Source organism: Phoca vitulina, unplaced genomic scaffold (assembly GCF_004348235.1).
Source record: "Phoca vitulina isolate PV1807 unplaced genomic scaffold, GSC_HSeal_1.0 scaffold7, whole genome shotgun sequence".
NCBI classification, from domain to species: Eukaryota; Metazoa; Chordata; class Mammalia; order Carnivora; family Phocidae; genus Phoca; species Phoca vitulina.
This window is the reverse complement of record NW_022589710.1, coordinates 37,266,239-37,292,721: the sequence shown is the minus strand read 5'-3', so window position 1 is coordinate 37,292,721 and position 26,483 is coordinate 37,266,239. Positions and strand designations below refer to the sequence as shown.

General features: G+C 35.4%; 1 protein-coding gene across 9 annotated transcripts in view; it reads right to left on the bottom strand.

Moving 5' to 3' along the window:
* FUT8 (fucosyltransferase 8) overlaps positions 1 to 26,483 on the bottom strand; it is a 316,924-nt gene that overhangs the window by 193,365 nt on the left and 97,076 nt on the right. For 4 of the 9 annotated variants that reach the window (XM_032405322.1, XM_032405321.1, XM_032405327.1 and 1 more), the window contains one exon: positions 15,103 to 15,192. The exons of 2 other annotated variants lie outside the window; for them this stretch is intronic. The gene's annotated coding sequence lies outside the window, so the exon portion shown is untranslated. Of the gene's footprint in view, positions 1 to 7,185; positions 7,290 to 15,102; positions 15,193 to 16,166; positions 16,361 to 26,483 lie in introns of those variants that run through there. 3 more of the 9 variants (XM_032405324.1, XM_032405323.1, XM_032405325.1) reach the window with 2 other exon arrangements.

Sequence of the window (26,483 nt, the reverse complement as noted above, 5' to 3'; positions counted from 1 at the left end):
ATTACTTATATACATATCATGTAATAATTAAAATACCAATTATAAATGCTATCTATCATTCATGTATATGGTATTAATTTAAGCATTTTCAGTTTTTCTATAATTCCTTTCTTATATTTTTAAACATTTAAAGTATATATAACAATGATTTACTGATAAAGAGGTTCCCATTTTTATTCTAGAAGGGAGTCAACATCTAACAAAATGATTTATTCTCCACTCAATCAACTATCTCACCTTAAAAAATGAAGACAATATGAGATGATATTATCATACTCATTAAACTAGAACAAGCATCTTATTTTTCAGAAATGAAAAACTAAAAATAAAGAGAGAGAGAGAACAGGACCTAAAATCACCTTCTAAGGTTTATAGCTTGATTTCTTTGCTTCATATGCTCAGCGTGTGAAGATTTTATACAATTATGGCACTTATAGCCAAACATCTAGAAAAAAAAATTGTCTCAAATTTGGTGTATCACAGTCCAAAGGACTATGTGGCCTGACAAAACTCTTGTTTTGAAGAATGATATTTTTATTTATACCTAAGCAATGTTAACCTATCATTTAAACAAGTATTTAACAATAATCATTTTAAAATCATTTAAAAAGATAAACAGACCTTGAGACACAGTTTTCAAATTCAATCATCTCTCTGAAACTCCAATAATCAGTCAATATGATCTGAAGTGAAGATGCTATACTATTTCTAATAAAATGAGTTTGTTATGAATAATCTATGTGTACAATGGAATTTTACATGAGTCCTCTAATTTGTCCTGATAAAAATACAACTTATTACAAGGAATTTGGAAGAAAACACTCATGAAGAAATAATTTAATATGATCTGCCCTACTATACTGTGAAAACATAAGAATATTAACCAACTATAACCAGGACTCCCAAAACACATGTATTCTCTCCCCTAATTAAGAAAATCAGGGGTAGGGGCGCCTGGGTGGCTCAGTCGGTTAAGCGTCTGCCGTTGGCTCAGGTCAGGATCCCAAGGTCCTGAAATCAAGTCCCGCTTTGGACTCCCTGCTCAGTGGGGAGCCTGCTTCTCCCTCTCCCTTTCCCTCAACCCCCGCTCATGCTCTCTTGCTTGCTCTATCTCAAATAAATAAATCTTAAAAAAAAAAATCAGTAATCATACTAAGCAAAGAAGAAAGCAAAAACAAATCTTCAGATAAAAAATACAGTTCAATCTAATATCTATTAATATCTACATCCATATTAAGTTTTTTTTTTAAGATTTTATGTATTTGACAGAGAGAGAGACAGTGAGAGAGGGAATAAAAGCAGGGGAAGTGGGAGAGGGAGAAGCAGGCTTCCCACCAAGCAGAGAGCCCGATGCGGGGCTGACCTGAGCCAAAGGCAGACGCTTAACAACTGAGCCACCCAGGCACCCCCAAATTAAGTTTTCAAACACAGAAAAAAGCTAAAGAATGGTCTCAGTTGTCCATCTTTTAATTATGTGAACATTCCTCAAAGTATCTATAAAAATTAAAATTACTATAAAAGTTTCCTACTATTACACACATTTAAAAATATTACTATTCATTTTAAAAATATACCCTGTGAATATTAAAGATAAATATTAAATGTTAAAGGTAAGTATTTCCCTCTGGTTAACTTTCTTCCAGAAGAAAGGACATTTACAGGACAATGGACCATCAACTAGTAACAATGTCTACTGATACAGATACTAAGTTTAAAAATCAATTTATCTGAAAACATTTTAAATTAGCTTAATTATTTTTAAATAATGGCACATGGTCGTTGTAAAACAAAAGAATCGCAGAAATGCATAAAGGATAAAGAAAAGATCATAGGAAATTTATCTTCTGAAAGAATAATTCATGGGTTACCATTTCTGCACCATCTCTCAAGACATTTTACTTAAAGATAAACCATCTTACATTAAAGGACTCATTGCATACATCCTATTCTATAGCCTACTTTGCTTAATTCACTAGGTAAAGAACATCTTTCATGTCAGCCAGTATATATCTTCGCATGTCATTATTTTTAAAGGCCCCAGTGTATATTACATTCAATGTATTACCATAACTTACTTAACCATTTTCCCTATTAATAGATACTTGGGGTTTTTTTTCATTTTTTCATTTTTTCATATCTATAATACAATGATCAGGACACTCCACACTTCTTCAATACAATGCCTCTTACTCCAATACCTTCTCCACAAAACAGAACTCATTTATTCAAATATTTTTAAGTGGTTATTATGTTCCACTCACTGTTCTAGGCAATCCAAGTTCCAACAGTGTAGGGACTGATTCTATTTTAGTCACTGCTTTATTTCCTGTGTTTAGTGGATTGTCTGGTACATAGTGGACTATCATATATGTGTTGAATGAATGGATTTCATTCATCCCTTCACTTTTTTAAGTGTTGACTTCGAAATTAGTTTGGTTTTCATTTTTTTTTCCCACTCTGCAGAGTAATGAGCCTGTAAGTGTCTTTATCACTCACAATTCAGGCTCACTACTGGGAGTCAAGTAGATGAATATGGAAACAAAAACAGTACTACAGCATTGCCTTTTGGAACCTCTTCTCAGTTGTGTTTAAAATGTTCAAAGTTCCTTTTGAGCTCAAAACATCATCCATAGGAAATGTGAATCTAACAGCTAGCTGAATGTTTTCCTTTGGTATAACATTTCAATGGAAAAAGAGTAGTAACACTCTCCAAAAGGTCCAACTGGCACACACAGAGAAACCTTAAAAATCCAATTAAACTGCAAAATTATTATTGAATTCATAAAAGATTTATATTGCTTTTCCAGGAAAAATACTTTGAGAGAGAGAAAAAGACCACTGAAATACCAAAACATAACAAAATGTTTATATTCTGATCAAATTTTAGCTTTTAAAATTACCATAGATCTGTTGAGAAACCTTACTTAGAGGTTATACATGCCTATTCTGTTTTCTCTCATTTGGAAAATACAGGTACTGTAGAGATTAAATTAGAATCACGAATCTGGGAAGAACATTGAGACATATGAAGCTCAACCTTCTGCCTTTTACTCATGTACACTTAAGCCAGTTTACCTGCATAAGAAATGTATCAACAACAAAGAATTACCCAGCTCACCCAGGGATAAGAGATGTGATAAAAGTTAAGGTGTAAGTCTGGGAAAAGAAATGTTAAATCACTCTAAGAATGTTTTCATTAGAGAAAACTGTTTAGAGGAATGTCATGATCCAACTTCCATTTTAGTATGATCTCTCTAGAATTTATGCTTGAATGTTAAATGCATATGTTAAATACATATGCTTGAATGGAATATCCAAGTTGATTATGATCAAGTATTTTGCCTCCTAATTGGTGAGGACAACATGCAAAAATTTAGTGAAAGAGGATGCTGGTTTGTATTAGATTGTGAATACCTCTTCAACAAAAGCATATGCTACCCACCAGTGTATTTTTATAAACACACCCTATTATTATTAGATTGTAAGTTCAAAACAGTATATCATGATTTTATGGCTCCTTATATCCCCACTACTTAGAATACACACCAGGTATTTAATATTCACTGATATCGCTGAAAATATAGATATTTATCTAGTCCATTTAAATAGAATTTCATTACCACAAAAATTTTTCAATATTAAAATATCTAGAAAAACATATTACCACACTTGAACAGATAACTTACACACCAATGTTCATAGCGGCATTATTCACAACAACCCAAATGTCCACTGACAGATGAATGGATAAACAAAATGTGGCACATCCATAAAATAAAATATTACTCATTCTTAAAAAGAATGAAATTCTGATACATGGTATAACATGGATGAACCCTAAAGACACTACGTTAAGTGAAAGAAGACAGTCGCATAAGAACAAATATGATTCAACTCATAAGAAGAACCTAGAATAGTCAAATTCATAAAGACAAAATAAAACAATGGTTACAGGGGCTGGAAGTAAGAAGGAATGTGGAGTTAATGTTTCATGAGTGCAGTAGTTTGGGATGCTGAAAAAGTTCTGGAGATAGTGGTGATGGCTGCACAACAATGTAAATGTACTTACACTGAATTACAGTGTAAGTAAGTATATACACCTATTTACATACTTAAAATGGTTAAATGGTAATTTTTATTTTATATATACTTTACCACAATAAAAAGGACAAAATATTATATTCCTTTATGAATGACTTGCCCAAATAATATTTCATAAATGTACAATCACAGAATTCTAATAGCTCTTAACATTAAATTATTAAGAAAAAAAGGAGTTAAAAAATAAACATCCAGTTCTATACGTATCTGGTTTCTAAAAAAACAAGTAAAAACAAAACAAAACAAAAAACCTTGAAGAAACAAAGTTATTTTGACTTCAGCAATACCAATAATGCATGCATTTATTCTAACTTTGCAAATCCTTTGCCTTACAACAAAAATACTTAAACATAGTGATAATCAACATATCCATATGTTTTAACATTCACACATAATTTCATCTCCACTTTCTCAGCAGAAGCTTGTCTGCACTTAAATGTTTTTGCAATTCAGTTTTGATTCTATTTTCTTTTATCTTTTTCCTTGCAGGTAAAAACTAGGCATGCAAAGACTACTCCCTACTTTCTTCAACATTTTCAAGGCAGTTAACAAACAATCTAATAAGAAATAGAGCATGTCAAATAAATGACAAACTGGGAATTCTTGAAAGTGATTAACATTCTGTATGGTAAATTATTTCCTAACCTTTGGGAAATGTTTAAGAAAATAAGTTAAAATTTACATTCATCTCAACATATACAAAAGCTAACACAACTGCTACAAGACACAAAGGCAATGATATTTTTGCTAATTATAAAAATGATTCACATTCAAACAAATCTAACTGAAATTCATGAAACTATATAACATTCTTAAAAATACAAACTCCCTAGTTCAATACAATATACCACACATACATCAATTTCTATTCTATGATGTCAAAGAAATTATATTGATTTAATACAGTTAAATTCAATAATATTGATATAATTTGTAACTCATTTAACATGATTCATTTATGAGACTCGACCTTAATTTACCAACTAAATTTTAATATTGGTTAATTAATTATTTCTCTGGTAATTACCAAACTAGGAAGTTTTCAGTACTGATTAATTTTCCAAGATCTGCCCACAAAACTATTATTGTATAATGAAATCTCACTAAAAATGAAGTTACCTAAGATAAAAAGAATAAAAGCAAAGAGGTATATTCAAGTGTTTGACTTCCTTAGTACCCTACGCATATTCCTTCTAGAGGTAGCTATTTCAAGTGACAATAAATCCTTTGATCCATAATTTCCCTACTTTCCCAATGAATTACATTAAGCAAAAATTAAGTAAACTATTGTAGAGTCCTCCCATCAAAAAAAAAAACAAAAACAAAAACTAGAGATGTGTTTTTCCTTATTATGTTCTTCTTAGTATATATTCCTAAAAATATATTGTGGATCTGTGTCCAAAAGATCTATCCAGCAAAACTCACATATTTATGTAAGTTTTTAGCACCTTAACATTCACATTCAGATTCAACAAAAATTTCTTAAGACTACACTAGGAACTGAATTCCAACCACAACTTTATAAAATGGGTGTTAATGATCTCATGTTAAAGGAAAATGAGGCTCAGAAAAACAAAATAATTTGATCTCACAATCAGTAACTAGTGAATTCAAGAGGTGGAACCCAGATAATCTTGATGGCAAAAGGAAGGAGGAAGAGAAGTAACACTTGTTCTGTGTCAGACATGACCCAGGCACTTGGCACATATTTCGTCATTTAATTCTTACAACTGCTTTATAAGATAGGCACAATCTCCATTTTGAAGATGAAGAAACTGAGGTAAGAAGTGATTTGACTTGATCAAGGTTTGTACAGAAAATAGGCAGCTAAGACAGGACAGAAACCCTGGAATTATACATTGATAGATCTGTCCTCAAACCATGATTGTGATCCAAGGAGGGAAGTTTATTTGATGTATCATTTTATTTTTGTTTTCAGGGTTTTTTTTTTTTTTTTTAAGAGAGAGAGTATGTGGGGGGGAGGGGCAAAGGGAGAGAATCTCAAGCAGGCTCCATGCCCAGCACAGGGCTCGATCTCACGAGCCTGAGATCATGACCTGAACCAAAACCAAGAGTCAGATGCTTAACCAACTAAGCCACCCAGGCACCCCTGTTTTCAGTTTTATTTCTTTGTTTTTCTATAGAAAAGGGAACAAATTTTACCAAATCCATTTTAATAAGATTTCTAATTCCTTTAGAGAATGGTATCTCTGCTGGTAATCCCTGTAAGGTCACTATCATGAGTCTACCAGGCAGACAAAAGATAACAATGATACAGCATTTAGCATGCAAATAGATGTCAACCCAATATGAATCCAATAATCCAATAGGAAAACACTGAATGCCTTTTGTCATTAGAATAGTTTTGCTAAGAATCAGACCCTCTTGAACCAGGTGCCAATTCTTGAAACACTACTTTGAGCAACAAAGAAAGAGAATTAAAGTTTAGAGAAAGAAGGTGAAATACTACTCCCCATTCTACCCAATACTCCTACATTCCACTAATGCAAACCTATGATCCTGCTCCCCACTAGCATAGCTCTACAGGACAGCAAGAGCAGGGAGAAAAGGCTGGTCTCAGAATGGGAAAGAAACACCACCATTTCAAATATAAAATCAAATCTAAGTCATTTTCATCTCTCCTTAAGGAAGTTCGGCAATGTATCACTCAAAGTATCTGTCTTCTACTAGCCTATAAAACCGTCTGAAATCCAGTTAAAATATTCTCTTCCTTTACAAATTCTCACCTGTCCTTTCTCATCTGCCTCTGTTCTTACTCAAAATCTACTCAAAAATTAATAAAGCAGTCAGACATCTAGAGCTCTATTATTCAGGAGCAAAGGTCAATAATTATCAAATACTGGCCAAGGCATGAAAGATTCATATTTCAGAGTAATTTTCAAATTTTGCTACACGGGACCAAAGAGTTGTATGAAATATTCTTAGTAGCTAATGAATGAGAGAGTGCCAGGTAGGTTTCATTTATAAAAGTATATAACTCACATACACTCATTCATTATACCAAACTCGAGGCCAGAAAAATGTATAAGTATCACAATAAAATCAAAGTTCTAAAATTCTTACCCTAGAATATGTAAGAGGTAGAGGGGAGGCAGGTGATAATTTGTTGTATTTTTTAAAATGAGTCCTCATCTTTCTTTTCTCTGATCTTGTTTATGATGCAAATCCTACAGGAAACAAATTAAAGTCTAAAATGAACTCTGAAGTTTCTGAATAATACCATTTTCATTCATTTTTTTTTTTTAAGATTTTAAGAGAGTGAGTGCGCGCATGAACAGGGGGAGGAGCACGGGGGAAGGAGCGGGAGGGGGAAAGAATCTCAAGCAAACTTCCCACTGAGCACAGAGCCCGAGACGGGTCTTGATCTCATGACCCTGAGATCATGACCTGTGCCAAAACCAAGAGGAGGACACTTAACTTACTAAGCCACCCAAGCGCCCCATTTTCATTCCTGAGATGAATGTGTATTCTGCTGTTATTGGATGAAGTAATCTACAAATGTCAATTATGTCTGGTTGATTGATGGTGCCATTGAGTTCAAGTATGTCCTGATTTTCTGCCTGCTAGATCTGTCCATTTTTAAGACAAGAGTGTTGAGATACCCAACTATAATCGTGGATTCATCTATTTTTCTTTTTGCAATTCTCTCAGTTTTTGCCTCACATATTTTGATGCACACACTTTAAGGATTATGTCTTCCTAAAGAATTGACCCCATTGTCATTATATAATGCTCCTGTTTACACTTGAAGATTTTCCTTGCTCTGAAGCCTGCTCTGTCCGAAGTTAATAGAGCTATTCCAGCTTTCTTTTGATTAGTGTTAGTATGGTATACACTTCTCCAACCTTTTATTTTTATTCTGTATGTGTCTTCACATTTGAAGTGGGTTTCTGTTGACAACATATAGTTGAGTCTTATCCTTTGATCCACTCTGATGGTCTCTTTTAACTGAGTATATTTAGACCACTGGCATGTAAACTAATTACTGATACACCTGGACTGATATCTACCCTATTTGTTACTGTTTTCTATTCATTACCCTTGTTCTTTGTTCCTATTTATATCTTCCACTCTTTTTCTTTTGTGGTTTTAACTGAGGATTTTATGAGATTCCATTTTCTCTCCCTTCTTAGCATGTCAATTATACCTCTTTTTTCACTTTCTTTGTTTCCCTGGAGTTCACATTATACATTTACAACTAATCCAAGTCCACTTCATGGGTAGTGAAATACAAGTACCTTATAACAGAATATTCTTAATTCCTCCTTCCCAACCCCTGTATCATTGCTGTCACTCATTTCACTTATATTTAAGATACACTCATTGAATACATTGTTATTATTTTAAACAAATTATGTTATCTGTTAGTCAATTAAGAAAAATAAAAGTTATTTTAAAGTTATTCAAAAGTTATTTTAAAGTTATTTCCCTTCACCTAATCTTTCTCTAATGGTCTTCCCTTTTTTAATGTAGATCCAAGTTTCTGGCCTGTACAATTTTCCTTCTCTGAAGAACTTTTAATATGTCTTAAAAGGCAAGCCCACTAGCAAGAATTTTCTACATTTTTGTTATCTGAGAAAGTCTTTATTTTCCTTCTTTTTTAAGGATAATTTAGCAGGATACAGAATTCTAGATTGTTCAATTTTTCTCCCAACACTTTAAGTATTCCACTCCACTCTTTTCTTGCTTGCATGATTTCTGAATAGAAGTCAGATGTAATTCTTACCTTTGCTCCTCTATAGATAAGGTGTTTTTTCCCTTCTGGCTTCTTTCAAGATTACTTCCTGTTTGATTTTTTGCAGTTTGATTATGATATGCCTAGGTGAAGTTTGGGGACTTACCTTGCCTGGTGTTCTCCAAACTTCCTGGATCTGTGGTTTGGACCCTGACATTAATTTGGTGAAATACGCCATCATTATTGCTTCAAATATTTCCTCTTCCTTCTTCTCCTTCCTTTCCTTCTAGAATCCCCATTATGCATATATTATACCTTTTGAAATTGTCCCACAGTCCTTGGTTATTTTTTAATTTTTTTCAGGCTTTTTTCTCCTTGCTTTTTAAATCTTTTTTTTCTTTTTTTAAAATTTATCCATTTATTTTATTTTGTTCTAGATATGCATTTGATTATTTTATTAACATATAATGTATTATTTGTTTCAGGGGTACAGGTCTGTGATTCATCAGTCTTACACAATTCACAGCGCTCACCATAGCACATACCCTCCCCAATGTCCATCACCCAGCCACACCATCCCTCCCACCCCCCTCCACTCCAGCAATCCTCAGTTCGTTTCCTGAGATTAAGAGTCTCTTTTATGGTTTGTCTCTCTCTCTGGTTTAGTCTTGTTTCATTTTTCCCTCCCTTCCCCTATGATCCTCTGTCTTGTTTCTCAAATTCCTCATATCAGTGAGATCATATGATACTTTTCTCTGACTGACTTATTTTCCTTAGCATAATACCCTCTAGTTCCATCCACGTCATTGCAAATGGCAAGATTTCATTTTTTGATGGCTGCATAATATTCCAGTGTGTGTGTGTGTGTGTGTGTGTGTGTGTGTGTGTGTGTGTGTGTATCACATCTTCTTTATCCATTCATCTGTCGATGGACATCTAGGCTCTTTCCATAGTTTGGCTATTGTGGACATTGCTGCTATAAACATTGGGGTGCACATGCCCCTTCGGATCACTACATTTGTATCTTTGGGGTAAATACCCAGTAGTGCAACTGCTGGGTCATAGGGTAGTTTTATTTTCAACTTTTTGAGGAACCTCCATACTGTTTCCCAGAGTGGCTGCACCAGCTTGCATTTCCACCAACAGTGTAGGAGGGTTCCCCTTTTTCCTCATCCTTGCCAACATCTGTCATTTCCTGACTTGTTAATTTTAGCCATTCTGACTGGTGTGAGGTGGTATCTCATTGAGGTTTTAATTTGGATTTCCCTGATGCCAAGTGATGTTGAGCACTTTTTCATGTGTCTGTTGGCCATTTGGATGTCTTCTTTGCAGAAATGTCTGTTCATGTCTTCTGCCCATTTCTTGATTGGATTATTTGTTCTTTAGATGTTGAGTTTGATAAGTTCTTTATAGATTTTGGATACTAAGTACCCTTCATCTGATATGTCATTTGCAAATATCTTCTCCCATTCTGTCGGTTGTCTTTTGGTTTTGCTGACTGTTTCTTTTGCTGTGCAAAAGCTTTTTATCTTGATGAAGTCCCAATAGTTCATTTTTGCCCTTGCTTCCCTTGCCTTTGGCGATGTTTCTACAAAGAAGTTGCTGCAGCTGAGGTCGAAGAGGTTGAGGATTACTGTCTCACATTTAGGTCTTTCAACCATTTAGAGTCTATTTTTGTGTGTGGTGTAAGGAAATGGTCCAGTTTCATTCTTCTACATGTGGCTGTCCAATTTTCCCAACACCATTTGTTGAAGAGACTGTCTTTGTTCCATTGGACATTCTTTCCTGCTTTGTCGAAGACCACAGAGTTGAGGGTCCATTTCTGGGCTCTCTATTCTGTTCCATTGATCTATGTGTCTGTTTTTGTGCCAGTACCATACTGCCTTGATGATGACAGCTTTGTAATAGACCTTGAAGTCCAGAATTGTGATGCCACCAGCTTTGCTTTTCTTTTTCAACATTCTTCTGGCTATTCGGGGTCTTTTCTGGTTCCATACAAATTTTAGGATTATTTGTTCCATTTCTTTGAAAAGACTTGATGGTATTTTGATAAGGATTGCATTAAATGTGTAGATTGCTCTAGGTAGCACAGACATTTTCACAGTATTTGTTCTTCCAATCCATGAGCATAGAATGTTCTTCCATTTCTTTGTGTCTTCCTCAATTTCTTTCGTGAGTATTTTATAGTTCTCTGAGTACAGATTCTTTGCCTCTTTGGTTAGATTTATTCCTAGGTATCTTACGGTTTTGGGTGCAATTTAAAATGGGATCGACTCCTTAATTTCTCTTTCTTCTGTCTTGTTGTTGCTATATAGAAATGCAACTGAGTTCTGTGCATTAATTTTATATCCTGCCACTTTACTGAATTCCTGTATGAGTTCTAGCAGTTTTTGGGTGGAGTCTTTTGGGTTTTCCACATAAAGTATCATATCATCTGCAAAGAGTGAGAATTTGACCTCTTCTTTGCTGATTTGGATGCCTTTTATTTCTTTTGTTGTCTGATTGCTGAGGCTAGACTTCCAATACTATGTTGAATAGCAGTGGTGATAGTGGACATCCCTGCCGTGTTCCTGACCTTAGGGGGAAAGCTCTCAGTTTTTCCCCATTGAGAATGATATTCGCTGTGGGTTTTTCACAGATGGCTTTTATGATATTGAGGTATGTACCCTCTATCCCTACACTGTGAAGAGTTTTAATCAAGAAAGGATGCTGTACTTTGTCAAATGCTTTTTCTGCATCTATTGAGAGGATCATATGGTTCTTGTTCTTTCTCTTATTAATATATTGTATCACATTGATTGATTTGTGGATGTTGAACCAACCCTGCAGCTCAGGAATAAATCCCAATTGGTCATGATGAATAATCTTTTAATATACTGTTGGATCCTATTGGCTAGTATTTAGGTGAGAATTTTTGCATCCATGTTCATCAGGGATATTGATCTGAAGTTCTCCTTTTTGATGGGTTCTTTGTCTGGTTTTGATCAAGGTAATGCTGGCCTCATAAAATGAGTTTGGAAGTTTTCCTTCCATTCTATTTTTGGAACAGTTCAGAAGAATATGTATTAATTCTTCTTTTATTTTAGTGAGAGAGAGTGGTGGGGAGGGGCAGAGAGAGAGAGAGAGCCTCAAGCAGACTCCACACTGAGCACAGAGCCCAACACAGGGCCTGATCCCACGACCCCAAGATCACGACCTGAGCCGAAACCAAGAGTTGGATACTCAACCAACTGAGCCACCCAGGTGCCCCTTGTTACTTTTTAATTTTAGAAGTTTCTACTGACATATCCTCAAGCTCAGAGAGAATCTTTTCTCAGCCATGTTTGGTCTTCTAATAAGCCCATCAAAGGCATTCTTCATTTCTATTACAGTATTGTTTTATTTCTAGCATTTCTTTTTCTTTCTCAGAATTTCATCTTTCTACTTACATTATCCATCTGTTCTTTCATGTTGCCTATTTTCTTCATTAGAGCCCTTGGCATATTAGTCATAATTGTTTTAAATTCCTGGTCTGATCATTCCAATATCCCTGCTATGTTTGAGTCTGATTCTGATGCTTGCTCTGTCTCTGTAAACTGTGCTTTCTGCTTTTTAACATGCCTTATAATTTTTTTGTTGGAAGCCAGACATGATGCACTGGATAAAAGGAACTGTGGCAAACAGGCATTTAGTAATGTGGGGTAGGAGAAGTGTTCTATAGTCCTTTGATTAGGTCTTAATCTTTTAGTGAGTCTGTGCTCCCAAGTTATGACCTTCACAAGTTCTTCTCAGTCCTCCTGCACCTACCCCCCGCTCCCCACCCAGCCACACACACACACACACAAACACACACACACACACACCCCTTAGGTCGAAGAGGACGGCTAGAGGAGGAACAGGATGGCTGGAACTGGACACTTATCTTCCCCTACATGGAAGGCTAAAGCAGGCTCGAGTTGGGTATTCCCCTTCCTCCAGGTCAGTTAGACTCTGAAAATACCTTAATAGGTTAGACACTGATAAAATAACTTTTCTTTAGGGTAAATCTTGTTAAGAAAAACAGAATGCCTTGGCATATTTCGAAATTATTGCTTTCCCCTTTCCCTGTAGGAAGTACCAGGGCATTTTTCTCTAATACTCACTGTGAAGATATGATAGAACTGGAGTAAAACCATGAAAGTGTGGGATTCCTATGCTCGGGCCTCCCCGGAGTTTCTACCTCAGACTTGTCCATATTGAGCCTCTGGCAACTAGTTAATTACATTTTAGGTTTTTTTCTACCCAGTACTGCGTTCCCTTAGAGGTCTCTGCTCCTATGCTCTGCTAGAGTAAGTTGTCATTCTCCGTATTTGCCTGTCTGTCTCTCCAGTTTGGGGATAGTAGCTTGCCCTGTGACCTCACCTCTATGAAAGATCTAAGAAAGTTGAAAGATTTTTCAGTTTGTTCAGTTTCTTACTTACTGTCAGGATAGAGTGATAACTTATATGCCAGACCAAAAACCACTGAAAAATCTCCATTTTCAATTTTTACCTTCACATTTTACTAATTGATAAAGTGATATATAACACTCTTATGCTATTAAGGAGAGAGAGAAAACAGATCTGAATTTGTCTCAACAGCACATAAATTACCTAAAATACGACTGATCATACAGTTCACCCTATAAGTAATACCAAAATGCAAATTATTAAACAATACACTCCATCCTTTCTTTCTGAAGCAATGAAAACACATAATCAAAAATTATAGGGATCATTTAGATCCTGAATTATTACAAACTAAAACAGCTCCTAAATAAAGACCTAAATATTAGATTTCCATAGGAGCTTTTTAAAAAATCTATCAGTAAAAACTGCAATTCACTGGTATCTTTGCTGCTCAATTTGCAGAAAAATAAAGCCTATTTCTTAATTCCTAAAATAGAAAGATAATACCTTCTAAACAAACTCAAGTTTTCATATTCTTCCTCTGGAGAAAAAAAAATCAGTAAAAAACTAAAATTTGTATGTGAAATTTGACATTTGGATGCCAATTCCCAGCATTTGCTATTGTGGAATTAACCTTTATCAAAATTAATTTACTTAGAAAATCATAGTCCACTGTATAGTGCTGTCTGCTGTTCTTATAACAAGAAATACAGCTAATTTTTTTTCCAAATTACACTGTAAAACAGCTCATTACTCTTTATATTATTGACTTAAATTTTATTCAACTGAGTTTTAACATACTTAATCAAAGGCATGCTGGTTAAATAAGATGAAAATACTGAATTCACCTTAAGAAATTTGAAAGCATGTTGCAAAGAAGTCCCCAAACGTAACAAGAATGTCAGAATAACCAAACCTAAGGGAACATATTAGCAGTATCTTCACTTCACATAAATGTAACTTTATTATTATTATTTCCACATCTGTGATGTATTAGGTACAACAGACATTCCTGAGCCCTTAATATATTGAACAGATGGTGAACCCTTACAAAATTAGAAACAAGGGTAACATCTTAAATAATTATTAATAATCTTACTCTTCAGCCAGAGGAGAGCTACAATGCTGGACAAATACTTTTCCTACGAGGATAATGAGGAATTAGGGTGAAATACATAGGAAATGATTTGTGGATGGTCACAAAAGCATTGGGAAAAGTGACTACAGTAACACACACACACACACACACACACACACACATAAGCTCCTAGAAAAAAGATTAATCGACCCAAAAAGAGGTTGTCAAATGAGAATGAAGATGAACACTTGTGAAAGAAAAGAATGCTCTAAAAGCTCCATTCTTAATTTGCTAAACATAAAATATATTCTTGAGACCCCACATTCCTGCAATCCTAAAACAAAGTCAGAATCTAACTAAAACTAAGACTCAGTAATTGGCATAGTTTCTAGCTAAAGTAATAACCAATAAAAATGGAGCCAATTATGTCAGTTCACAAGGGATAAAACATCAAAAGCAAAAAAAAAACAAAAATTAAGACTCTCTCATACTGAAAAGTGGTTATATATATGTAAAAATAAACTATCAAGGTGAAAATGGCTAAGAGACAAGATAGTCTAGCAGATAGAGCACAGAATGTACTCCTGCTCCAAAAAATGTCACATGATTTTTAGAAAGTCACTGGTTATCTCCAGAGCTGAAATAATGTAGTATCAGTGGAATCTTTTAAGGAAAGTGATACAGCATCAATAAATAATATAGTGCTTTCTGGGTGAAGGAACACTACCTACCTAAAGAGAAAAGGATTTCTTAACTTTTAAAGAGAAAAATTTGATTTATTAATAAAGTTATTTCAATATTAACTGTGAAAAATGGCTTACCTTCCTTCCACTAGAACATAAGCTGACAAAACCACATGGTATTTCCAAAGGAAGATATTATTGCTTGAATCTGGGTCAGTAAAATTATCACTGTTCAAAATGAGAAAAGAAAGGGGTAACATTAATTATCTACAATTATACATTTTCTTTGTTGTTAACATGAAACATATCTCACATTAAAATCTCACAGGCCATTCAAATGAGATACATGTCCTTAGGTTTGAAATCTCTAGAGATAGCTCCTTTGAAGACTGAAAAAATAGTTTATTTAAATAATTCCTGATCACTAAATGTGAATAAATTTTTTTCCAACTAAAAAAATTTTTTTAATATTTACTGTTCTCACACCACTTTAATTTTTTTTCCCCTAACAAAGAACATGGAAGTTCAGCTATACAAAAAGGCTCACACACACACACACACACACACACACACACACACAAACGGGGGGGGCGGATATTCAAACCGCTTCAAGGACAAAAAACATGTTTCACACTAGATCATATTTACAGTTCCTCATCTAGAATTCAACTAACATCCAACTGCAGCAATCAGCCAAGCTTGGCAAATTAAAATAACAGTAATTTTGACAGATTATCTTCTATAAATATTCAAATATGGGCGTTTATGTACATACAAGGGTCTCTATATGCCAATCAAAATGCTTTGTTTAGGATCCCAAAACTGAGTTTTCACCCTTCTTTTCGTAGGAATCCCCTAAATCCTTAACTTTCATTTTAACTCTTTCACCTCAGCTGATAAAGGGGCCAATTATTTCTCTATTCATAGCCTGAATTAAAAATTTAAGGATAATATTCATATCAGACAAAAAGAAAGTACCTAGAATCTTTGAAAATCTAAGTCTGTAGAGAAAAAAGGAAAGATCCAGGAATGGGGATGAGGCAGCTGCAGAGAGAGAATCTTGAAGGATAGCGACTGACTAAAAGATTAATGTTTTACACATGTGACTAGGTATGGCTTGCTAAAGTAAAATCCAAATGTAAAGAGCAATTAACAACTTCATAAATTTGGGCTGCCTTCAAAGTTCCATTAAGATAGACTACCATTTATTTGGTGCACCCGGGCGGCGCTGTCTGTTGAGCATCCGACTCTCTGTTTCAGCTCAGGTCCTGATCTCAGGGGTGTGGGATCCGGCTCCCAACTTAACACTGAGTCCGCTTGAGTTTCTCTCTCCCTCTCCCTCGCCCCTCCGCACTCACTCTCTGTCTCTGTCTCTCTCAAATAAGTAAATAAAATCCTTTAAAAAATAAAAAGACTACCATTTATTTGGCTCAAGGCAAAACCCTATGCTTTGATGACAAGTTTAAGTATATGAAAGTGTCAAAAGTGGCGGAATGCAATTAGTATGAAATTCAAACCAAAGGCAATTTTTGAAATCCAGAGGTAGCTCTATTTAATCAAGAATAATCGCTCTAATGAAGGCAAGATATCTCATGCATGAATTTATTAATTGTCTTCCTATCCTATCTCCCATTAGTCAGTTCCCCTTAAACATGTATGCAATTACTGAAAAGAACCCAGGAAAACTACAAGTGATAGACATGCCTCTGCATCCAGAACAGACAATGCAGTCAAACAAAATCATGGACAAAAATTCAACCTATTCAGAGGCATATGCCCTTCTGATTCCACCTGTAAAGAAACAGTTATAAATCTCTATTAAGATTGCTCAAAATATTTCTAGAAAGTTAAGCTTGCAAGAAACTCTTCCTTTATGATCACTCACCATTCAACTACTCAAACCCAGGTCCAACAGCAGATGCAAGCCAGACCAGTGGTTTTCAAAGCAGCAAAGGGAGAAGAAAAGTCTAATCTAGGGACCAGTAGCTTTAGCCTCCCATTGGAGCTTGTTAGAAATGCAGAATCTCAGGCCCTATCCAGGGACAGACTGAATCTGAATCTGCATTTTAACAATCCCCAAATAATTCACAGACATATTAATATTTGAGAATTCTGCAGGAAGAAGAATATTAGAATGAGAGAGAAGGTATAATCTGTTCAAAGACTGGTTCTTACTGCAGGCCATTGTTTGGCCAATAAGCAATCAATTTTTAACCTCTGGTTTAAAAGCATCATTATTCCTCCCACAATCTTTGTATTTTATTTTATTCAAGATTTTATTTATTTATTTGAGAGAGAGAGAGTATGAACAGGGGAACGGGCAGAGGGACAAGCAGACTTCCCGCTGAGCAGGGAGCCTAACACAGAGCTTGATCCCAACTGAGCCAGTCAGGCACCACTAAATATTTTTACTTTTAAAGTTAGATGTTTAACCTACTGAGTCACCCAGATGCCCCAATTTTTGTATTTTAAATAAGGGATCTTGAAAAATAGAAACCCCTTGAGAGCCAAAGGAATTAGTATCTAATGATTAAATCTCAGATCCCAAGAAAGGCTGTGACAGAGTTAACTTAGAGCAGGTAGTCCCATCACATGTCCCTGAATCACATGAACTAGATGAGTTAATTTATTTTTTTAAAGATTTTATTTATTTACTTGACAGAGAGAGAGAGCAGAAGTAGGCAGAATGGCAGGCAAATGGAGAGGGAGAAGCAGGCTCCTCGCTGAGCAGAGAGCCTGACTTGGGGCTCAATCCCAGGACTCCGGGATCATGACCTGAGCCGAAGGCAGATGCTTAACAGACTGAGCCACCCAGGCACCCCTAGATGAGTTAATTTAATAACAACTCCTTTCATTCCAAATCCTAGACTCTAAGAGCATGCAGCAGTCTCAGTAGCTAAGAAAGAGACCAGGAGACCAAAAGCCCATGCCGTCATGTAACCAGAAGAGGAGAAAGCTGTATGTGCTCATTATTCAGCTACTGTCTTTTAGCTCCAAATCCACCCTTTAATACTCAGCACAGTGATGCTGAAAATCGACTCTGGAAACTACTTCTTCATGCTGCCAATAAGGGCACTAGAAGGAGAAACTTGCTTTTTCCAGTCAGGGCTGCCCTAGCATAGGCCCTCCACTCCAGCAGCAGCAGTTGGTCACAGCCACCAATTTTTACAGCACTCTCAGAAGTATCAGCAGCAGCCAGGCGGTACTCCCGCCATAAGTTGTGAGCCCCAACTCTACTCCTAAGCCCTTTTTTGTTCTCCCAGTACTGATGGTTGTGGCTTTCTGCAATTATTTTCCCTGTGTTACTCTAGTATTTCCCTTTTGTTTTTTCAACCTCCAACACCTGTATAATCCATTCACTATATTAAATTTTCTTGGCAGAAAGATCTAGTGTAGATTGCTTCCCTGTCCAGATTCTAACTGATACATCGTGGCTAGATAGAATAAAATCCAGTATGATCTTGATCACTTTGGAAACTATTTTCTGAAAACATGATAGTCTATGAGAAAATATTTACTGCCTCTCCCTCAAAATTGGTGCAATATGGGAAATGGATGCAAGAAGTATGGAAACACAACTTAAGGAAGTAATATATTGGGGGCACCTGGGTAGTTCAATCGGTTAAATGCTGTTTACACATGAGAATGAATTAGAGTATTTTTTACAAAAATAATAAAATAGTAATAATGATGATGATGCTCAGAACACAATGCCAGAGATCTGATTTAACCAGTCTGAGATGGAGCCTAAGCATATTAAAACAAAACAAAACAGGGGCACCTGGCTGGCTCAGTCAGTAGAGTGTGTGACTCTTGCTCTCGGCGTTGTGAGCTGAATCCTACGTTGGGTGTAGAGATAACTTAAAAATAAAATCTTAAAAAAAAAAACCACTCAAGTGTTTTATAAAGTACTGACAGAGGGACTGAGAACCACTTACTGGAACATTCTATAACTTTAATACTCAAGGTATGGCCAAAGGACTTAGCTACATCCAGATTACCAGTGGAGCTTACTAGACAGGTAGCTTCTCGGGTCTTACCAAGAATCTAACAAGATCCCTGAGTAATCTGTATGCACATTAAAGTTTGAAAAAATAAAACATCATTCTGTAACAGTATGAAAAGGGTTTGAGAGTTTGTGTGTTCAAACTCCAACCTAAAAATAACTAAGTTGAATTTTTTTTGTCTTAAACAGTTTTACTTTTTTTTTTTTTAAGTAATCTCTACACCCAACGTGGGGCTTGAACTCACACATGCTCCACCAACTGAGCCAGTCAGGCACCCCTAAATATTTTTACTTTTAAAGTCTGCTAGAGTTTTCTAAGAATACAACTTTAGTAAGTGGATAACTTTTAATAATATTTAATAACTAATATTTATTCAGCCTATACAATTTGTAGGCATTGTTCTTTACAAAATGATTTAATCCTCAACATATGGCTATAAAGTAATTTTATAATTCCTGTTTTACAGATAAGAAAACTCAGGCAAGAGTTATATAAAATAGCTTTCCTCAGGTCACACAATTAGTAAGTGGCAAGGCTGAGAATTGAACCCAAATAGTCTTAGCTTAAACTTAACCACAAAATAATACTGTGTTTACCAATACCATCCCAAAACATTCAGGAGAAAAGTATAATTATTGGTAGTAAGAACACTATGAGAGTAAAAGAAAAAAATCAGTGTGCTTTTCTCTGGTTTAAAAAAAAAAAGATCAACAGAGTTGCAATAGTGATCTAATTACATCAACACCGTTATAAGTCTGTGGCCCCCACTTAAAACAGAGAGGAACATGACAGAGAAGACACGAACTCCAGAGGTTGCTTATAATGCCAGCACTGTCAACACTGTAGGATAAAATACTGCATGTGAGACTACCCCATGGAAGAAAAATTTTTGGTAATAATCATTTAGTTATCTACATTTGGGAAATAACTGAAAGCTCCTATTAGGAGGTATGTTCTCCTCAATGCCTCCTTAATTTACCCCTACAATTGCTCCTACTGCCACCATCGCCACCACCCTCAGAAAAGTAAAGTATTTAAAAGGCTGTGATTATTTTTACAATGAAACAGGCATGACATAAATTTAGTCTGATTTTTCTCCTCTTCTGTACTCCACCGCTCCTAACTTCTCAAAAGGTCCATTCTCTGCTTCTGTCATAACAGAAGTAAAAATTTCAGTCCCAGTAAGACCCAAATGTTACTTTTGAAAATATCGAAGACAACTTTTAAAGAAGTCAGAGGCTCTGACTTACTTTATTACTAATAAGTTGTAATAATTCATGTGAATTCTAAATAGCATGACTAATAGCATGATAGAATACCCAAAGTTCTCAAAGGTAAATAATGTAATTGTACCAGCAAACAGATTGAATTTAAAATATGCAAAATTATATCCTGAGTATTTAAAGCAAAGCAACAATTTCTAAGATGCCTTAACTTCATTCAGTCCAAACATACTCCTAAAAAAAAAAAAAGTATACAGTACCTTTTTCATTAACAATGCAGAGTTCTAGTGACCTAGTTGCTGAGAATGAACAAAATTATAGGTATTAAAAAAATAGAGTTGCTTAACCCATAAGAGCTATTAAAGTGGATGCTGGAGCCAGAAAGATTTGAGGACTAAAAATACCAAAGCAAAGACTCACTGAAATACACTCTTCTAAACACCTAAGTGTAAAACTATGACTTGAAGCAATTCATTGATTCATTTGGGTAAGGTTTTACCTGAAGAATCTAAGAAAGCTGAGGTTCAGGGAGCCTGGGGGCTCAGTCAGTTAAGTGTCCAACTCTTGATTTCAGCTCAGGTCATGATCTTGGGGTCATGAGATTCAGTACTGTACTGGGCATGGAGCCTGATTAAGATTCTCTCCCTCTCCCTCTGCACCACCCTCCCCTCCCCTCTCTCAAGAAAAAAAAAAAGAGAGAGAGAGAGAAAAGGAAGAAAGCTAATGTCCAAGTGTAGCACAGTAGGATGCAACCTGATTTCCCAACGAATGGAGTAAGAGTCTCAGGAAGCCAACACTGACAAAACCCAAAAGAAGCATGTTTTTAGAAGGCAAAGCAAGTGTCAAAAAACACAAAGCGGAGTATTCTTTTTTTTTTTTTTAGATTTTTTTTTTTTTTAAGACAGAGAGAGTACAAGCATGGGGAGCAGCAGGCAGAGGGAGAGGGAGAAGCAGTCTCCCTGCTCAGCAGGGAGCCCGATGTGGGGCTCGATCCCAGGACCCCGGGATCACGACCTGAGTCGAAGGCAGACACTTAACCGTCTGAGCCACCCAGGCGCCCCAGAAGCGGAGTATTCTTGATATGACTCTTTTCATTAACTAATATGACTAACAAAACTCATACCAAAACTCCTTGAAAATTCCCCATACCAAAAAACTCAACCCACACAAAAAACTCAACCCATACCAAAACTCCTTGAAAATTTCCATCAGGTTTTAATTATCCATATTAGTTAGGTAAATTATTTGTAGTTATTTTTTCCTTCTAGTTAAAACCAGAAAACCACTCTCTTCCTCTGTCCACCTATCTTCGTAATAGTATGTGTTCTCAGTCTACCTTCCTTTGCTACCCTATTCCAAAAGACATTATTTGAATAATAAAGTAAAATATGATCTATTTATGACAAAATAAAATATACCTCAAATAAGTTATGTTTACTAAATGAGTCAAATGACTAATCACTACTCCTCCAACCCTCATAACACAGAAAAATCGTATTTATTATGCATCATGTGTAAAAATTTAAATGAAAAAAATTTACTACCTCCATCACTAATAAAATAGAAAACCTATTGTATCAAAGAAAAATAACTATTTAAAAATCACTCAAATCATTTTTTCATCAGGAAAAATAAACTTAAAAAGATGATTCTCAACTTCAATGTCAGTCAGAATTACATATTAAGCTCATAAAATTGTAGACTCACAGGCCCATGACCAGAGATTCTGAATCATAAAGTCTGAGTTTCTGAGGATGAACCCAAAACTATATATTTTAACAAACTTCCTAAGTAATTATGATGCAGATTATCCTTAAATTACACTTTCATATATACTTCATCTTCAAACCACTCTCAACTTCCCTATAAGTCCTTTAGGTCTGATCAGACTACCCACTCCTATCCCTCATCTTAACAGCTTCGACTTCTGATTAAACTACATGCTTGGAACTAACACAGAGAAGAAATAATAGCAACCAGTTGTTGGACATATATTACTATGGGCCATGAACTTTACATAATCTATTACAGATAAAAGAATTAAATGATATATTGCATGTAAAGTCTATAACAGTTTCTAAGATAAATAAATGCTTATTAAACTAGCTGCTAGCTGAAACTAATATCCACACAAAAACTCTGCATATGGATGTTTGTGGCAGTTTTATTCATAACTGACAAATTTGGAAGCAACCAAAATGTCCTTTAGTAAAGGTAAATGAGAAAGTAAACTTTGATACATATGAAATATTATTCAGCACTAAAAAAGGAATGAGCTATGAAGCCATGAAAAGACATGGAGGAAACAAAGTGAAAAGAAACCAATGTGAGAAGGCTACACACTGTGTGATTCCAACTATATGAGATATTAGAAAAGGCAAAACTATGCGAACAGTATAAAAAAAAAAAAATCAGGGGCTGTCCACAGGTAGAAGTTAGGGAAAGAGCAGGGGAGATGAATAGGTAGAAAGGAGAAAGGATTTTTAGGGCTGTGAAAATACTCTTGATTATAATGATGGATACATGTTATACATTTGTCCAAATCCACAGAATGTACAACACCAAGAATGAAGCCTAAGGTGAACTATGGATTTGGGTGATTATTATATGTCAATGTAGGTTCATCAATTACAACAAATGTACCACTCTGGTGGGGAATGTTGATAATGGAAGAGTCTATGCATGTGTAGGGGCAGGGGATATAAGACAAATTTCTATAACTTCCTCTCGATTTTGCTGTGAACATAAAACTGTTCTAAAAAAAGTCTTTATTAAAAAAAAAAGAAGAGGGGCGCAAGAGGGGCGCCTGGGTGGCTCAGTCGTTAAGCGTCTGCCTTTGGCTCAGGTCATGATCCCTGCAGGGTCCTGGGATCATGCCCAGTGTCGGGCTCCCTGCTCAGCGGGGAGTCTGCTTCTCCCTCTGCCTCTCTCCCTCCTTCCAGCTCATGCTCTCACTCACTCGCACTTTCTCTCTCAAATGAATAAATTAAAAAATCTTAAAAATAAATAAATACATTTTAAAAAGAAGAAGGAAACAGTAAGCTACTATTATCCCTAGTAAGAGATTATTTTGTGGGGGTCATCATAATGACCCTAAGACATGGTTGTTACTTATTTCCAGTTGCAGTTGAGGAAATTAAGGTTTAATAACTTGTCTGGGCAAGTAATTTGCCCAGAGATAGTTAAGGAGCAGAGAAAGGATTCAAGATGATACCTGTGACTCCAAAACCTGAACTCTTTACTTTAACTTAGGCTAGCTTCCAGAAACAGCAGGACAACAACAGTAGGTATAAAACCATTCCATAGTCATAACTACACTTTAGAAGAATTTTCCTGAATCATCCCTGGGTCAACCATGGCCTAAGCATGTCTCACAAATGTTCCTATATGACTAAGAACTGAAAGGTATATACTATGATGGGTGGCTAACGATAGGTAATTATAATAAGCAAAATTAAGTACAGGTTAACGAGTGAACTACTTTATATTACGGAATGTTCTACTAATAAATATAATACTTAATATTTAAAGAGCATTTAATGTTTTCACAGCACTTTAAAATTACAAATTAGCAATAACTCCACAATGCGGGTCAGTATGACTGTTAACATTCCAGCAGACAATATGAATATAGGCAGGTAAACAAAATCCAGTCTAAGTCATAAAGCTGTTTAACTCAAAAACATTACAAATTCAGTCTCGTGACTTCCCACATCTAAGGGCTATAATCCTTAGTTAAGAGTATAAGAAGCTACAAGGGGATGAATTCAAAACAACCAGAGACTTCTATATTTCATCCACACAAAATATGAACATAATAAATATGCAATTCAAAGTTCTCCTTCATGATTCTTTCTACTCAAATTTCGTAAAATCTGCTTATGTTCCTAATGATTAAGTTTTCTGTATGAATCATTTATTTTTTAAAATATTCTGGACCTCTTCTCAAAGCATCTGTTTTCCCCTCATCTCAGTGCCTCCCAAATGGCCACCATTTTCTTTCTCCCAAGTACATTTCTAGCTTGCCTGTTCCAACCAGCTACCTCTAAAAATGGTAAGCAATGGTTTCCACAAACCTCCCCCACTTGAACCACATTCACAACAAATACAATTAGTCATGCAAAAAAAGATATGTATACAGTGATAACCTCCACCAAACTACATAACCACCAAAACTACAAATTCAGAAAATGGAAATTACTAATGATAAAAGCATATTCTATTCTGTTAAAATTGCACAGAGCAGAACTTATATTTTAACCTGGTAACTCTCAACAAGTTAATATAAGTCTTGTGGCTGTTATTTAGTTTTATAAACCTTACAATTTGTAGGTAACTCTCTAGAAAGTTTTGAAATTAAATGCATTAAAATTAAGCTCTTAGCTAAATATAAAATATGATACATAATATAGAACAATATACAAATATAACTCAGCCGGGGAGAACAGATATATCCCATTTGCTCATCCTCTCCTTTAAGGAGAGAATACCTCTCCCATACAAAGAGGTTCTGATTCACTGGAACGCTACAGAGCTCAAGGAACCCCAGCACTACAGGAAGGAACCAAAGCGATAATGCTTCCTTCTGCTGGAGATCCATTGATTAAAACACATAAAAGTAGGTATCTCTACTATCTAAATTTTTACAAAGAATGCATATTACACTTTTACAATTATGAAAGATTTATTTATTTTTTTAACATTTTATTTACTTATTTGAGAGAGAGCAGAGATAGTGAAAGAGAGCACAAGCGGGGAGGAGAGGGAGAAGCAAGCCCCTGTGATGTGGGGCTCGATTCCAGCACTCTGGGATCATGACCTGAGCCGAAGGTAGATGCTTAACAGACCAAGCCACCCAGGTGTCCCAATTATGATTTTGTCATTTTTAAGTGGTAAATTTAATTAGATATAGCTTTTTTTTTTTTTTTTTTTTTTTTTTTTTTGGAGGAAAAGGCAGATTTAGAAATTCCTGCCTGAGGAATGTAACCTTAAACATTAAATCCCACAAAAAGCAAATTAGTGAGGTTGTGAAGGGTTCCAGGCAGAGGCACAAAGTCACTAACAAACACCATGTTTTAAGAGTAAGAACTGTGTGCTTCTCCTCCACAGCTCTGTCTACAGAAAAAGCACTGTAGTCTTTATATAAAACCAGAGCCCAGCACTTATGACGTAGCAGAAATTCTCTGGAGTCCCCTGGAAGTCCCTCTAACTATGTAACACCCACAGAACCTCAAACAGCAGGAAGCCTAAACATTTGGTAAATCTTTCCCCATCCCTTCTTACTAAATATTAAAAATATATTCCCCTCCTGAGCAGATTCTCTAGACACAACTGTATAGTGAGTGATGTCTTTTTGGCCCCAGATCAACCTCCACTCTTTGTGTGCTATACACAGAGGGAGAATAAACCATCTATCTGTAATTCAATCAGAAATGTTTTATGAACATAACAAGAGAAACCAATCTTTTATCTTTTAATGGTACATAAATGCACCGTCGAGTAAGGTAGTCAGTAGCAAATGTGGCCATTCAGCATGTGAAATATGGCTAATTTGAACTGAGAAACTCTAAGTGTAAAATACACACTCATTTCATACTTACTAGGAAGAATGCAAAATATTTCATTGATATTTTTATATTAATTGGTAGTCGAGGTAATATTTTTAATATATTAGGTTAAATAAAATATATTATTAAAACTACTTTCACCCGTTTCTTTTTACCTTATTTAATGTGGCTACCAGAAAATTTAAAATTACATGCATGGTTCACATTATATTTCTATTGGATGATGCTGGTCTACAAACTAGTGATCAATCATAAGCTCTTATGAAACTATTTCTACGTCAACCTTTCATGACTATCTAGCATCGTAAAGTCTAGTCATTACAATAGCCTAACCAAAATTCCCTTTCTCCCTGATTTGCAAAGTAGATTATATTCGTATTCAGGTTCCTTCCTTTCTGATACCTTCATTCAGTCTTAAAATGTTGAATAAATTCTATAATATTTCATCTCCTCTACCCCACTTCTGCCAACCAAGTTACTTGCCTTAAAATATTCATCTTTTAACTTTAATGAGTACCGTACTTAGAGAAGAGGAGGCTGAGAATTTTTCCTAAAAGGACCTCCAGATTATCTCTAACAAGCAGTATGTGGTAGTGTTAGTTTGGTATATAGAATCAAATACGCCTAGTATGAACCCTGCCTCTCGTTGTGCAAAGCACTATAGCTCAGCTCCCTTGTCTGTAACAAGGATAAATATTACCATTTAACATTAAATTAATATT